Below are 12656 nucleotides of genomic sequence, written 5' to 3'. Positions count from 1 at the left end.
GGGTGGTAGTTGTGATCTGGTGAGTAGCTATGGCAGGTTACCATGAAAATCAAGGGTAAGATTGTTATGCACATTTAAGTCCTTGCGTTCTTTATTGATAAGAGTTTCTTATGATTAAGAGTCATCTTTCTCCATCTTCTCTATCTGGTAGAGGAGAGAGAGAGAGAGAGAGAGAGAGAGAGAGAGAGAGAGAGAGAGAGAGAGAGAGCGCTTTATAAATGAGATTTCTTTTACAAAAGGGTAACTTACGAGAGGTCGGACAATTAAGTTTGAGAACACATCCTAGAAAAAGTGCTACATACTTCATTGTTGAAATCACTAGGGTCACCTTCAAAGTACTCCCCTTGGGAAGCTATGCACTGATGCCAGTGCCTAGTCCACCCTTCAAAGCAAATTTGGAACTCTTTTTCTAGAATGGACATCAGAGCTGTTGTTGTATTACATTTGATGTCCTGAATGTCATGAAAATATCTTCCTTCCAATATTTTCTTTATCTTTGGGTAAAGAAAGAAGTCATTGGTGGCCAGATCAGATGAGCAGGGAGGGTGTTCCAATAAAGTTATTTGTTTATTGGCTAAAAACTCCCTCATAGACAATGCTGTGTGAGCTGGTGCATTGTTGTGATGCAAGAGCCATGAATTGTTGGCGAAAAGTTCAGGTCATCTAACTTTTTCACACAGCCTTTTCTGGACTTCCAAATAATAAACTTGGTTAACTCTTTGTCCAGTTGGTACAAATTCATAATGAATAATTCTTCTGATATTAAACAAAGGTTAGCAACATCATTGAAACAAGTTTGGGCACTTAATTGTCATATGTCGTAAATTCTGTTTTCAGAGCTTGTCCCATGTCTACTGTTTCCCAAAATATTCAGCTCAAAATAATCATTATGCCAAAGAGACATATTTTGGGGTGGCATACCTCTGTTACCTTCAAGCACCTATCATTTAGTGTTACCAACATATAACACTAAAAGATTGTTTATCATTATCTATAAGAAGATATATATTGTATGAAATAGCAAATGTCAAAGTGTTTCTAAATATTTGTCTATCATTTTAAATTAAATTTAAAAAGAGATGAAATACATGAAGGTTAGCAAAAGTGCACTGCTAATATTTTAGAGTTTTAACATCTATTCATGTTCAGTTTTGTATCTATTTTTACCTGGTCTTTGGAAACAGATGATATATATTTCTAATGTTCATTTATTTAGAGACTATTTTAACAAATATAGGAATTAGTCAAGTCTATATGTGGACCCCTCTTGATTATTCCTTACATAATACAATGCTTATCTCTAGGACAGTAACAAAGTAACAAGGTATGATAAATTTGAAAAACATTGTCAAATAATACCACTCTCCTAAATTAAAAAAAAATCTGAATAAGGAGATAATGTCTAAAACAAAACTGGTTTGTAAAATAATAAAAATCCATAGTTTAATTATCGAGATTTGGGGTTTTCCATATCTCAACAAATTCATGACCACCTCAACCTGCCACCCAGACTAATACCTCTGTGCTACATTAATTCTATTCTTATATTTTTAGCTTTGTTATACGTTAGATGAAACCAGATCCTCCACACCTTTCTCTCACTAATCTTTTCCACATTTCTGTAATATAGGAGGGGGTAAAACAATATTTTGTTAAAAATATTCATGAATCAATTTTCTATCCCCCTTAATTTTGCTCCATTCCTACTCCTATTCAAGGAAATAATTTGCTGTGAGTTTCTTGCTTCAGAGGAGGAATCTGGAAACATTAAATACAGAAACTTTTTTGTTTTGTTCCAATGCCTCAGCCTTAGAGTGTAAAAATATTTCTGAGCATAGACGTAGTGGCCTTGTGGCCAAGAGAATAGAAAACAAGACAATCATTTCCACTCTTGGCCTGCCACTCGTTCTTTACTATCAAGCTGAGCAAAGAAAAGAAGGCATGCCCTATTGTCTGGCATCACCACAAGAGAGGCAGCAAAACCCAAGAGAAACATAGAACTAGACCAGAATTTCTCTATCTGGTTGTTCTCTGGCGCCTTCTGCACAGCAAAGCTATGTGCAGTGTTCTATGCAGAACTAAGACGGCGATTCTCCTTTGGGTTTCTCACAGGCTCTCTTGCCAGCCATCCAGCTTCCCTCCAGTTTCAGTCAATCACTAAATCACAGCACTTGGGTTTCTTTTTGTAGCTAGTGGTACAAAAGAGCCTCACATATCTTAAGCATGGTGGTTGGGCATTGCCTCTGTCCTTGATTCTCTTTTCATTCTGGAGGAGGGCTGCCCAAGGGGGTAGACAGACTCTCCCACAAACAAGATCTATATACAAATAAACTGCCTCACCAGGCCATTAGACATATTAGCCTGACACTTGAAATAGACACAATTTATGTTCAAAACTAAATATACTGACTACATACACAAATGACCTCCTTCCACTAACCTATGTCTCAGCCTCTTCATTCTCCCTCACCTGGTACTATTTGGAAAAGGGAAGAAGAGAACAATTCACAACAACTTTGGACAATCCTCCTCACCTCCCCTACTACCTTTGATTAAATCTCAGAGTGTTGCTAGATGTTTCTTGCTACATGTTGTTATCTATTGGGTTGTCGGAAAAGTCATGACGCATTTTTGCAATAAAGAACAGAAAAAATACTTCATGACTTTTCCAACAACCCAATAGGTCACTTAGCCTAATTCTGATTTTCTTTTTGCAATAGCTAGACATGTTTTATTGTTATTGTTGTACTCACAGCCCCAAAATGTCTTTGTTTCCATGGCAATCTAAGCTGGTGTTTCCCAGAGTTATTTATTTATACAGCAATTTCAAAATCATAACCTTTTTGTGGAACACCAGCTAAGATTGTGAGTTATCATGATTGCATCGAGCAGTACTACACTCAGTGTACGAACTTGCATTTAAAAATATTTTTTATTGAAGTAAAAGGAAAATATTTTGGTGGTATAAGTTTAATTCCTGTTTCATTTGGAGAAGACAATTTTTCTTCTCCTTCATGTTCTTTTCTAGCCCCACACCTTCAAAGGTTAGCTATAAGTTGATAGCCTCCATGAGGGAGAATCCCTTCCACAAAAAAGAGGTCATTTTTCAGCTTCATTTCACAGCTGACTTTTGTGAGTCATAGAAAAACAACAGTATCCATAACCTATATACCGTATCAAAAAGCAATCCTATCAGACAAGCACATGGAGCTTTACTGTAGCCTGAATACCTGTGACATCATGAAGAGATGATGGAAAGACCAGCTCTTCTGTCCTGAGAGAATGCGTCAAAAGGAATGAAATGGAGGGAGGTTGCATGTGTGCTAATCTCCCTTTTCAGAACAAAAGTACTGGAGGGAGACATCAAATTAGCTTTGTTGATGAAACCATCTAAAGCAAAGACATTTCTGCCCACCAGCCTTTTGAGGCCTATTGGAAGAGGTTATACTGCAGAAAACTTTCTTCCTACCATTTTCCACACCAACTTGGGGAAGTAGCTTCACAGTAAACATTAATTATTCCTGGACAAGCTGGGGGGGGGGAGCTTTGTCTGTTTTCCTTATGTCCCGTCTAATGTGAAATTCAGAATTTCCCACTTACTCTTCAGCAGGATACACTTCTGTCAAGCTGTGTATGGTCAGTGACATTGGTTGAGCCACTATGCTCTGTTGAAATAATTATGGCCAAGGGCAGCAAGGCAGAGCGCTGTACCAGGAATCTAAAGATGTTACAATGAGACCTCATAAGGCTGAATTAGTCAGGACAACTCTATAGGCAGCAAAAGAGGGCAGATTAACCAGGCCCAGGACACAAGTACAAATGAAGACCCACATACCATACTCTTCATATTTAAAAGTTATAAATAATGCTTAGAAATCATTAGATGGTATATGTTCTACTATCCTAACACCACAACTAAGAAAGTCATGTTTAGATTTATTGTTGTAGGGCTCCTGTATCAGACCCCAGCGATGAGGAAGTTTGGGGGAGCCTGCCTCTCTCCCCTCTCCTCTGCATGCCATCCTGGATCCTTCACTTTCTACAGGGGCCTCATATAATGCTTGAGGACACAGCAAACTTTCTACAGGGGCCTCATATAATGCTTGTGGACACAGCATATCCACACTCCATTCCATCTTCCCAACCGCTGTTTCCTTGGATATCCCTTAAACCTAGGGTGCTATGTTAGTTTTTTTTTTTTTTTTAATGCAGCACAGACTTGGTTAAATAGTCACATTTGTCATCTCATAGAGTCTTTGGTTTAGGAGCCAAGGCATGGCTTTGCTGGGTCCTCTGAGTAGGATCTTACAAGATTGCAATTAAGGTGTCAGCCTAGTAGCATACTCATTTGAGGCTTGAATAAGGAAGGATCTGCTTCATGTTCTCTCAGCATAGTAGCACAATTTGTTTCCTTAAGGGTGTAGTATTCATGGCTTGCTTCTTTAAAGGAAAAACTCTATCACGAGTTGCTTCTCAAGGTCAAGTCTTATATAATGTAATATATGCATGGGAATGACACACCATTGCCTTTAACATATAACGTAATATAGTCACAGGAGCAACATCTCATTACCTGTGCCATATTCTATTGTTTAGAGGCATTCACAGGCTCTGCTTACAGTCAGGGGTGAGGATTGTGAGAACACCAGAAGACACTGATCATGGAGCCATTTTAAAGTCTGCCTCAGGTGCATATGCAAGTGGTATGGACTGCTCTCAAAAGGAAGGACCATGAGAGGAGGCTTATACACAGCTTGGATATGGCTCAGGGTCCATTTGGGCAAGGAATACCGGGATCCTATGTACTTGACCTATGTTTTAGAAGGCAAGCACACGGGCCCCATGTTGTCATAGTCCTTTGGCTCAGAGGACTCCTAACCCCAGGGGAGATGTAGTTAGAATAAGGTCAGAGTGTAATCCTTTAAAGTATAGGAACCAAGGCAGAGGTCTTTTTTTTCCTGAGTCTAAGATTAATATTGGCCACAATTTTGACCACAACATACTTGGACTATGGGTGATGTCACTTACCTAGGATGAGCTATAACCAGGAAGACATGGGCCACCATCCCTGAAGAGAACAGCCAAGACCCAGTAGCAAAAGGATTCCCATGTGAATGTAAGGCCTTATATTCTGCCTAATGAAGTTGTATGGGCAAGGTCTTTCAGATAACAACATGACATCTTGAGAAGGACACGATGGAAGAAAATAGCAAAGTGAAAGAATCAGCATTGGCTTGAAAGAGACCATTTAAAACTGAAAAGAATCTGCATAGGCTGGAAGAAACAGAAAATAAATTGGTGAGTTACTGTCTCCACTTCCCAGTAGCTCGGGAAACACACAAGAAAAATCACATCAGCTATAGGAAATTAAAATCTATTTTATTTGCACTTTTGATGTGGCATGAATAAATATTTCAGTTCCACTATATCAGCCTTTAACTCACAGCTTCCAGCTTACCATGTTGTTGTTAATTTTATCCTCAGCAATTCTTGAATCTTTCCCAGAGCCTGAGCTGTACCAGCGTTTGATGCAAGTCCAAATCTTAAGTGGGGCCAAGATATTGGAAAGCTCCCTGCCGCTACTGGATGTTTGAATACATATTTTTGGCTCACATTTCTGAACTCTTTTTCTATGTCCAAGCCTGTGTTTTCAGCTACGTTCATTATAATTCTTGTTGTTTGTAAAATCATGTTTCTCCCCAGCTTTGTTTTGTTTTCCTTTTCTATGTTTTTTTGTATTTCTCTTAGTTTACTTTTTAATCTCTTTTTGTCTTCTTAATTTTTAATTTATTTATTCTTTTTGATATTTTGTCTTAGGACGAGTGTGTAAAGATTTCTTTCATAGTGTTCATGTGACAGTTATTTTTTATTTTCTCACAAATTCTTATTTTAATAAATACTCTTTTTACTCTCCATTTTTGTGGCACATTGCTCCTTTTATGTTATATTTATCCAGTTTAGGTAAAGATTCCTTTTGATTTCGACTCATTTTTGAATGAGGTCTATTCTGCCAAGATCACCTCTTTGCTAAAAAATAAGATGGGATGGAAATATTTCTCAGAATATATTTTTACCGCATCTACTCTGAGCTGATGTATACAGCATCAGCCAATCAATGCTGTGCGCATTTTGGGCATAGAGGAAGTAAGCTCGGACAAGAGCAAGACATTCTCTGATAGCTTTTGTTTTTGATGATCTGTTTTTCAAGTCTCTCAGGTGGTCTGTGGCCAGCTTTTGTGACACAGATTGTCTCCTTCGCTCGCTCCACCTTGTAACCTGTTCATGTGAATATCTGTTCCTTATTTGGTCTTACTTTGCCAGTGCTGTGTGATGAGGTACACATGTTTTTCCATAACCCATTCAAATCCTTAAACTTACCATCTCAAATAAGCAATCAATCATCGATTGTTTCTGTCATAGGCATGTTAGATCTGTGCTATCTGCTTTTGTGTATATTAACATATATAGATGCAAACACGGATGTAGACATAGTCACAGACATAGTCTAAGCATTGTGCCACAAATCAGTCCTGATATCACTGTTCTTGGCAGCTTACTTGTAGGGTAGCATTTTAAGTTAATTTGGCTTTTCATGTTTTCACTGAAGATAGAAAATCCTTATATGAGCTTCATGCATTTTGTAGTTTTGATAGGTTTCGGAGAGAACAGTGACACAGAAATGTCTTTATTCTGTCAGCTCTAATTATATGGCATAAAAATATAAAGCATATATATGTATATTTGGTATATATGGATCAACTAACTTTTTTAAAAACAAAAAAACAAAAAACAACTTACCTAAAATGTATTTGTTTTATTTTAATGGCCCTTTTATTGACATCTTAAAAGGCACAATTGTTTAGAAAATATTAAGAATACCAAATTGGTAGACAGGAAGGCCTTCTTTAGCACAAACCCTCTGTAGTAAATGATGGGTTTAATAATATTCCCAATGAGCCTACAGTGCCAGAAACTGACTCGCCCTTGATTTATCCATATTCATGAATTCATTTTTATCTAGCTACTATGCTACTATGCTTAAGCAAACTCAGTCTGAATATATATATATATATATATATATATATATATATATATATATTTTTTTTTTTTTTCTTGGTCATCTAAAAGCTGAATACAAGGATCTCAGAGGGCTCTCCTCCCTGTTCACTCAATAAAAAAATGTGCTTTGGGTATGCCCACCTGGTCTTTTTTTTGTCTCTAGTGAAAGGGTGATAAAATGCAGAGAAATATTTTCTCTAGGGTATGTGGCGAGAGTTAATCCAGGGCTGAAGATTTAGTGAGCTTCATGAGAAAAGTGCAAATATTTCTATTTCGAGTCATTTCTTTGGAGATTGAATTTAAAGTCATAAATACAAGTAATACAGGCTGCTATTTAATTCAATGTATTTGTACTGCTTACTGTTAATTCATCATTTGTAGGGGACATTAACTCATATTCCTTGGTGTTACTAGTTCTATTAGAATAAGTTAAATTTCTATGATGTGTTCTAATAATATATTAACAGAAGATGCATTTGATAATCATCATTCTACTACTGACTCTAATACAGACTGAATATAATAATTTCTTTTCCTTCATCAAATGAAGAGCATATAAATTCAAGAGAGAGCAAATGTTCACATAAACATTCCTACTCTATCATAGGGGAACATATTACATAATATGGCACTAATAATTTATGCTTTAAAATTAAGAATTAAGTTTAAATCTCATCTGTATTATCTAGCATGGTCATGAAAAAAATAAAACCCTATATTCTAGAGTTTATGACCCCCATTTTAGAGATAAGGAAATCAAATTTCAAAAGTATCAGGTAACTCCCGTAAGATCACATTGCTAACAAGTGGCAGCAAAAGGTTTCTAAATCATCTAATTATATAGTCTGTAACATAAGGAAGGCTTCTAAATTTTGAGAACTGTAGTTAGAAGAACTAATGTGGAAAAATGAAGCTCAACTGAACAAATGTCTTGTGAAAGACTTTGAAAAACAGACTTGAGAAGTAACTAGTAAGTTATCCCATTTTACCACTGTTAATGGGTGCAAGCTAATTGTATTGAGGCAACCATTCTATTTTAAACTTACACAAGAACTTACTGTTTGAGTGAATTGCATATAAAGCAAGACTATTTCACTGAGTTTAAAAACCAAATATTTAGGAGAAATCCATCTTTATACTCCTGGCATTGAGTATAACTAGGGATGGGCCAGGCTCCTCAGAACGAGTTATTAATATGTTTAGTAAATATTTATATTAAATTTTCCTTGTGACATATTACTTGGATGACTTAAAGTTATATGATAGAAAAGGTATTTTATCTGCCATCAAGAAAGTTATAGGCTCCTAGAATGACACTCTTTTTGTTTAATAGAATTTGGCATATGACCAGTTAATTTTAGCAATTGATAGATGGAAACAGGGGAAAAGTAAAAGAAATATGAAACAGGGATACGTTTTCCATCCCTTAAATTCTTGAGGGGGTATAACATACTTCTCTTAGTTTAATGAGTTTTGAGATCATAAAACATATTAACAGTGCAGAATCATAATGAATTCATACTTGCTGTCATACTTTTATTTAATAGCTATAAATATTAAGTAAAATGGAAAGTCGTAGCTTACATTTCAACTGTTGAATATGTTTTCATTCTGACTGAATCATTGGTTCAACTTGATGTTTTTGTGTTTATTATTCTCAAAAGCCTACTTTTCTGCTACAACTTTTATAGTTGACCATTATTTCTTAAGAATGGCCCTAAAAAAACAGGACATGAAAGTAATAGGTAATCTATTTAAAAGTGTTTATTCACTGTTGTTTTGGCAGTTCTAAAAACACCCATGGACTAAAAGAGCTGCGTATTCATTGTCCGTCACTGCATAAGAGCAGCTTCAAGTTTATCAGCTTAAAACAATACACATTCATCATCTCACAATTATCTCACAGATTTCTGGGTCAGGAAACCAGGTTCTTCTTACTGGATCTTCTGATTCTGAAAATATCACAAAGCAGCCATTGTCTCAAGATGCTTCTGTGAAGGATCTTAGTCCACAGTCACTGGAGGTTTCAGTGTCTCATGGGCTGTTGGGCTGAGGCCTGAGTTCTTCCTGAGCTGTTGGGTAGGGCTTCTTTCCAGTTCATGTTATCTGAGCTTTCCTTAGAGCTTGGTGCTATACCAGTAAAGTAGTGGGAGGACAAGAAAAAGCACAGTTAAGAAAAAGTGCTGGCAAGACGGAAGTCACAGTCTTTGGTAACCTAATCACAGCGGTGACATCCCATCACTTTTGCCACATTCCATTCATTACAAGCAAGTCATTACATCTAGCTCACACTCAAAGTGAAAGAGTGACACAGAGTGTGGGTATGACTGAGCAGCTGGGGATCATTGGGAACCACTGAGAAGGTTGCCTACCAGAGGCTATGTCTATAAGTTCCCAAAAAACAGAGCTTGATTTTGCTGTTTGCAATTTACCTCTTTTTTTTTAATTTTAGACTATGAATTAAGCTTGTTATATCAGACAACATTCAATGAAAAGCAATAGTACATGCTCCCCTACTTTGAGCAAATAGACATGTTTCAATACAGTGAAAACATGAGGAAAAGGGGAAAAAAAGTAGAATTTGTTTTTGAGTCTTATGATTCCCCTACAAGGACAATTTATGAGATTTTATATTTAAAAATGATGTATGTAATTTTATAAACACAAAATTGCTTTCTCTTTCTATTTTTGTGTTTCCTGAGATTTGGGGGGTGGTTTAGTTTAACTCATCATGTAATTATAACACTGAGAAGGTATTTAGCATATTATAAACAATATGACAAGGGCAGGCATAAACTGTATTTGCTGACATTATGAAAAATGCAGCTGAATTCCTGGCTCTATATTTTTTTTGAGTTCTTACTATTCTATATATTGATTTCTGTAGGTATAACCTGGGGTTAAGATTAAGGGAGTAAAGACCTACAATGATTTTATTATCTTTCTGAAAAGCTTTCCAATATAGTTTGTATTAATATATCTTCTCCCTTCCAAATATAGTCAGGATTTTGACAACCCCTCACCAGCTCTAATGCAACTACCCTGTTTTAAGACACCACTATTGCTCATATACATTTTTGCAATCTTATTCTCATTTTTTCTCATTGATTCCAATCTTATGCTGTCCCACTTCCAATCTAAACTCAATAGAGCAGCCAGAGTAATCTGCTTAAAATGTAAGTCGAATTCTATCACATTTTTGTCAGAACCTTTCAGTGCTTTCTCAGTTTACTCGAATGAAAGCCAAAGTCCTTTCAAAGACCTACAAAGCACTATGATTGGGGCCACCATCATATCTCTGACACCTCCTTATTATTTGCCTCTCGATCATTATGTTCAACACACAATTGTGTTCTTGTACTTTGTAAACACCCCAGGAATGTTCCAATGTCTGCACTTGCTGACCATTCTGCCTGGAATGCTATTCTCCCAAATACTGCCTTGAGTTGCTCCCTCATCTCTTTCAAATAATACCCAATGATTTCCTCTCACTCTTGCTATATGGCACTATTTAAAAAATCGAATATCCTGTCTACCTGGCTTCCATTATTCACATCCTCTGCTGTTTTCCCTCTAACTTTCAAAATTAACTATTTAATTTGTTTGTTTCTCCTCTCTGAGTAGTTACTGTCTATTCTGTTTGCCTAGGGATTAGAATAGTGCCTGATACAGACTAAGGTAGGTGCTCAATAAATTGTTTTTAAATAAAAATTCCTATGTTTTTCTCTCAGAAAATATTGGACCCACGCTCACCTCATCTTACCTCTCATGTAAATAGAAAATTTACATTCCTTTATTTACAAAAAAATATTGTCATGTTATTTTTACTTTCTTGTTCTTACGTGTACAGAAAGACCTAAGTTTGCATATGAGTAATGTTATCTAAATGCTACATGAATTATGTAACCTGTCTTCCCTGAATTATCTTATGTTCAACACACAGACATAACAAAGTTTATGACTAAATATTTTGATTTTATATTTAATAATTGTGCTGCTGACTCATAAATAAATATTGTGAGGGCCAGGATTTAATGTTTTATTAGTTTTATACAATAATTAACACATAGTTAATTAAATTGCAGGGTGGTACACCATATTTACCTGTTTACTACCATATGCAAAAGAACATATATTTTCTAGTCTAAAGTCTAGGAAAAATTTTTCTCTCTTTTTTTTCATTACTTCATTCCTTTCTCCTTCTGCACCACAGCTAGATCAAGTCATGTCTCACCCATGTTTCCACTATGTCTTAATTGGGTGATTTGATGTGGGTCTCTAGGAAAGATTAGGTCAAACCTAACAAGGTGAAAGGTAACCAAAATAGATGTGACATTCTAGTTTGGGTACAAATCCCCACTTAGCTTCTACAAGATAGGAGTTGTATAATTTGACTTTAGTGATTTTAATTGGTAAGAAATTACATCATGGCATGCCTTCCCAAAATAAAGGTTATTCTAACCTTAGTTTACATTCATGGCAGTATGATACATAGAATGCAAGAAATGATGATACAATTATGTTCTACTCTACATATAACAGTCTAACTTGTTGATTTTATATGTTAGGAAGGCTGGTAACCTAGACCGAATTAAGAAGAGGTTTTAGCACTGGGAAGTCTACTTGATAATCTGGTGGTAAATGTGAGTAAGTATTTGGAGCAGGTAGAGGAAAAAAGTATAAAAACTGTCTTCAAGGGGTGTCCTAGAGAAGAGGAAGTAGAAAGTCCTATGTTGTTTGAAAGGTACAAAAAATAGTCGATGAAAGGAATAGTTTTAGTTTTGATTAAAAGATAGACCTTTTCACAATAAGAGCCTTTGGGCTCTTATTGCTTAGTGAGGAAATAAACGAGTTCTGCAAAACAGGACATGTTTGAACAAAACTCCAGATGTTCAGTCATTAAATGGGTCCTGAGGTTGATGATACTTAGTTCCTTCCAGTGTTGAACTTTCATGTTTCTTAAAGAGAAGGATAGAAGAACCCTGATGGATGAAGAGCTGGATTTGTGTTTAATATGAAGATGGTATTTACTTAATATGATAAAGAAACCCAGTGGAATTTACATTCATCTTAATGTCACGGGAGAGGCAAGTCAAAAGGCAAATAAAACTTAAAAACTTGATGAAAACACACAGTGAAATATGTAGGACCCAGTAGAATTTTTGGTTTAGGAGAAGGCAAAAAATAAATCAAGTAGCTAAAGAAGTCGGGACTCAAATCTCTGAATAATAAACTCAAACTGAGACAAGCCCTGGCTTCTGTAATATTGCATAAGTACATAAGAGAAGTTGTTGTTCACTGTGACCCTCATACAATCTGGACAAAGAAAAGGCAAGAACAGCCTGTATCCTGGTATAAATCAATGCTCAGTATGTTGTGCTGTCTAGAAAGGCGGAACTGAAGGAGGTGGAGTATTAAGGGAAAAAGTCATTAAATTCATATGGGAAAAGTTCCAGCTGTGTATCGGTTAAGATGGTATCAATGGGCTGACTGTGAAATGTTTCAAACAAGCTGGATTTAAAATGGTGATATTTTAGGAGCACATATTCATGCACCTTGAAAGTTTTAATGAGAAAAGCAAGAGCAACTAAATAGTC

Source organism: Hipposideros armiger, unplaced genomic scaffold (genome assembly GCF_001890085.2).
Source record: "Hipposideros armiger isolate ML-2016 unplaced genomic scaffold, ASM189008v1 scaffold_308, whole genome shotgun sequence".
NCBI classification, from domain to species: domain Eukaryota; kingdom Metazoa; phylum Chordata; class Mammalia; order Chiroptera; family Hipposideridae; genus Hipposideros; species Hipposideros armiger.
This window is presented reverse-complemented; position numbering follows the sequence as displayed.